Source organism: Cyprinodon variegatus, unplaced genomic scaffold (genome assembly GCF_000732505.1).
Source record: "Cyprinodon variegatus isolate N-32 unplaced genomic scaffold, C_variegatus-1.0 Scaffold170, whole genome shotgun sequence".
NCBI classification, from domain to species: Eukaryota; Metazoa; Chordata; class Actinopteri; order Cyprinodontiformes; family Cyprinodontidae; genus Cyprinodon; species Cyprinodon variegatus.
In genome coordinates, this window is record NW_015150623.1 from 274,465 (window position 1) to 279,234 (window position 4,770).

A 4,770-nucleotide genomic window follows, 5' to 3' on the forward strand; every position below is an offset into this window, starting at 1 on the left:
ACGTTGCATTAGGACACCCTTAGTAAAAAGTGCAAAAAAATGTTCCTCCTTTTTTCAGGACTCTTAGGCTTCTATCACATTAGCTTTTTCAGGATACACAGCTTGTTTCATGTTTTGCCAGCACAGCTTAATAGGATGTCCAAATTTTAACCCTAAAACCTTCAGTTTGTTTCATTTGAGCTTGAATGGGACCTGCTGCTCTTCAGCACGTCTTATGCCTGAGCTCAAGGTCCTGCATGACAGAATCCACAGTTCCATCAACAACTGCAGGTCAGCCGAGGTCCAAACCATAATATTACGACCACCGTGTTTGACTGTTGGCTTGATGACATTTCCAGATGAAAGACTTTCTAAAGGGTCCTCTTTGATCTCATCAGTTCCTAAAACGAACCAGGCCTTCCAGTTCTTTCTGGTTCTCGTTTAGACGCCTACCGTAGAGGTCATTTGGCCATTTTGTCTTGAATATGCTGTTGAATCACGAACTCCGACCTTAACTGATGTGAGTGTTTTAAATGCTTTCTCTGGTTCCTGTGGGACCTCATGGATGAATGGCTGATGCTCTCTTGGATAATGGGTCTCAATGTGCTTCTGTGGGGTTGTAACCTTAGAAATGGCTTTGTGATCAGATTTTAATTCATGGCAAAAGGATTTTGGGTTTTTGACGTTGAACTCTCAATGCGTTTTCCATGAAGAATAAGAAAAGTTGATAAAAGGCAAAACATGAAGAGATGACAGACATTAATCTGACGTCAGCAGATGGGATTAAAAGAAGAATCTTTTGTCTGAGTCTGTTCAGGTTAATGAGGAGCTTAATTAACAGGCGGTTCTTTAACCATTCCAGTGACGTGGGGTCCATAGAGACAAGCAGGGTCAGCTGGAAGTAGGGATTTAGTTTAGACTGACGGAGGCGTCAGACAGAAAGGCTGAACAGAGATTTAATGCCTCAGAACAGGACTCTGAGTTCTGTTGCAGCTCGCTGGGACCCAGAAAGGATGTTTCCTTTGATTCCGTCCAGGACCTCTTGATTTAGACGTAGATCAAAAGTTGAGAAAGGGATTTGTTTGAAGGTGAGTTAAGAAAGTTAAAAATGAGCAGAAAAGGAACTCTCAACGAAATCGACTGAATTTCACATTTCATAAATAAAAAAGGGGAGGTTTTATTTATTTATGAAACATAACAATAATTTAAAACCAGTCCAAATGATAACTTACCTAATTTATTAGTAGTTGCACTTATTTCTTTTTCTTAATGATTTGATGAAAAAAAGGAATTAAAACATTCAAGAGACATTTTATCTGACTGAGTTTAGCTAAGAAATTCGACTTGTCAGAGATTCTGAGGCCCATTTAAAGAAAGCAAGGTAATGCAGAATCTAACTATGAATTGATCTAGACTGAGATTGGAAACTCTGTTCTTGGTTTAATCAAAGCTACAGTGAGTTAGTTTAATCAACTCTACAGCTATAAAAAACCAAAATCAGTAAGGCAAGGCAAGGCAAGGCAAAGGCAAGGCAAATTTATTTCTATAGCACAATTCACTACAAAGACAATGCAAAGTGCTTTACATAATTAAAATACAGGAAAATAAAACAGAATCAAACCAAGTAGGAAAAAGCAAATAAATAAATAAATGAAATAAAAAAATGCAGAAACAAAAAAGAACATTAAAAACTGTTGGACTAAAGAAAATAAGAAAGTTGAAGTAATGATGTTTCAGTTGAACTGTTCAATCAGAACAGTCGAAGGCAATCCTAAACAAATGTGTTTTAGTCTTGATTTAAAAGAACTCAGGCTTTCCGCACTATTACAGTTTTCTGGAAGTTCGGACAGTAGAGCCCAGATTTGACGAGTCACCATTAATCAAATAACTCACATATTGTAAATATCCCCAGTACACATCATATTGCACACACTCAGTTTTCACAGCAGAAAACTGAGTGTGTGAGAAGAATACTGACAACACATTAAATAACAAAAAGCAATGAATAATGAAGACACCATAACATTGATGCATAATCCCTCATTTCCCAGACCCTAATTGATGTGGGAACAAATGAGTTTTTGAGCTGATTCAGACTACATCTAGGAACTATTGTTTAACAGATGGTAGTAGTTTGTACTCTGGCTACAGCATGTGGGAGGGGTCCATCAAAGCTCGCTGTGCTTGTCTAAGAACCTTCTGTTTATACATTGTCTGCAGGAAAGAGTTTTCTGTCCTCCTTAATTCCTTAATGACTGTCTTCACCAGCCCAAGCTTTGCTTTTAACTGGACAGAGAAATTTCCATACCAAGCCGAATTCCCATACTGGATAATACAGCCAAACACCCCAAAACCCCTGAGTTCTAAGTTAAAGTGATCGGCCTCTGCTGTATGTATAAGCAGAGGGAAAATGTAATGAATCTATGACAACTAGTTTAGATTTTAACACTTTAATCAGTTATTATAGTCAGCAGTAATGATGGATGATAAGATGAGATCATTGATACTGAGGCACTCAGACCCCTCAGCAGGGCCATTATAGTTGGAGATAAATTTATATGACAAATTACTTTTGACATGTTTGATGATTTTCTATTACAAGTGTAGTTTCTTTTAAATCTCTCTCTCTCTCTCTCTCTCTCTCTCTCTCTCTCTCTCTCTCTCTCTCTCTCTCTGTCTCTCTAGTGCTCATTTAAACCTTCTATGTTGTGATTTTTTTGTCTGTCTTCCATTTCTAACATCAGCACCAGATTTTAGTTCACATTAACTCCATTATTCTAGTCATTTACTGTAACTCTGATTGTGGTGTATAAAGGTCAGTTCAGAATTTCTAATAAAACGATGCTGTCAAAGTCAATGAATCATTGATGGATGAAGTCATTTGTTAAAGAGATCTCAGCCATTGCATAGTGGTGTGACTTTACAGCAATCCCTCTTCCACAGTAATCTCACGGTTATGCGATGATTGAACATTTGGCCCAACATTTGGCCCAACTACACTGACATTGCTACATTGCTGAATAGGATTTAGGTCAGGGTTCATGGAAGGTCACTGCAGAAGAGTTTTCAGATGTGCGTTTTTGTTCATTTTACTGTTGAAGAACCATGACCTTTGACTAAAACCAAGCTTTCTGACACTGGGCAGCACATTTCTGTCTAGAATCCCTTGATAGTCGGGATTTCATTGGACCCTGCAGGGATTCAACACACCAGATGAAGCAAAGCAGCCCGACAACATAGCAGAGCCTCCTCTATGTATCCCAGTAGATAGAGTGATCTTTTCTTGATCTGTTTAATTTTTCTGTCCATGAACATAGAGCTGGTTTGCCTTTGTAAAATGTTCAATGTTTGTTTCACCTATCTGTAGGACATTCTCCCAGGAGCTTTGCAGTTTATCAACACGTTATTTGGAAAATGTTCAAAGAACGATAAAATGGTGCAATATGACACCGATGTTCTTTGAGCTAAAAGTTCACCTTAACCTTCACCTCAATTTGAAGTTTTTCTAGGCTGTTTTCCTACACTTTATATTATCCATCTGTATGATTTGTCATCAATTTTTCTCCTGTAGCCACGTCCAGGGAGGTTGACTGCAGTCCCATGGATCTTACATTTCTAAATAATATGTGTAACTGCAGTCACAGGAACATCAATAGCCTTTACCTTTAACGTGTTTGTGTATAATTTTCTTTCTGAACTCTTTCCTTTGCTTTCTGTGGTTCATGTTGAGTGTGGTACACACCAGGTCACCAAACAGCACGGTGACTTCCTGAAACACTATATACAGTATAGGCTCGCTGAAAGATTGTAGACAGCTGTGATGCTAATTAGTGGACACACCTTGATTTATCATGTCCCTTTTGTCACATTATCTTCAATAATTTCTAAGGGTACCATCATTTTTTTCTAGGCTTGTTTCATTGGTACATATATATTTTTTTTATCATTCTGTTTAAGTATGGTTAAAAATCAAAGTCTGACTTTAATTTGCTCATTTTCATATCATTTATTTATTACTTCTGTCAGTGTCTAGTTATTTCTGTGATCATTATGGATTTTTTTTTGTGGAACTAGGTCTACCAACATTTTTATCAATGTCAGCAATAAATACCTTTATTTGTCATTACATCCCAGCAAACTGTACCTGTCCTCTATATTTAGCACATCCATAAGGGAGCAGTTAGCAGCTTGCTGTCTCTGTGGATGGGTCTGGCTCAGGGATCAACATTGGTAGTCCAAGTTTTAGAATTACTTACTAATGGGACTAATATTGATCTATCAAAAATAACTGATGTTAGTGACATTGGAGACTAATTTTCTCTCAAAAGTAAGAGAACCAACCAATGGTGAGCTGAGAGGACAGAGGATAGACTTATAACACAGAGGCACTGAGCAAGGAGAACCTTCTATGAAGATAAACAGAGGAGAAAGAAAGTTAATGTTGCTTTAACCCATTCAGGAATAGGTAACCTTTCTCTTTCAGTTCTTCCCAACAAATCTATCAAATGTTTCAGACATTAATAGTCTATGTGTTTTAATCTTGGCATGTATAGATTCAGACTATGTCAGTCTTTAAGGCCCACTGAACAATTAACCAGACAAATGTTTTACCTCATTATACCTGGCATTTTATATTTATTTACATGATTTGTAATCACTGACAGGGGAACCATAGTGTGAACAACAAATAGCAGAACACCTGTTAGACCCCTCCGAGTTCAATGCCGTGTCTTTGGCTACAGGATTATCTGGTCGCCATTTGCAGCCTCACTTTTATTTTCATTGTGTCAT

At 37.6% G+C, this 4,770-nt stretch overlaps 1 protein-coding gene across 1 annotated transcript in view; it reads left to right on the forward strand.

Annotated features, from left to right (window-relative positions):
* lrrc6 (leucine rich repeat containing 6) overlaps window positions 1-4,770 on the forward strand; it is an 18,166-nt gene that overhangs the window by 5,091 nt on the left and 8,305 nt on the right. The window lies entirely within an intron of this gene.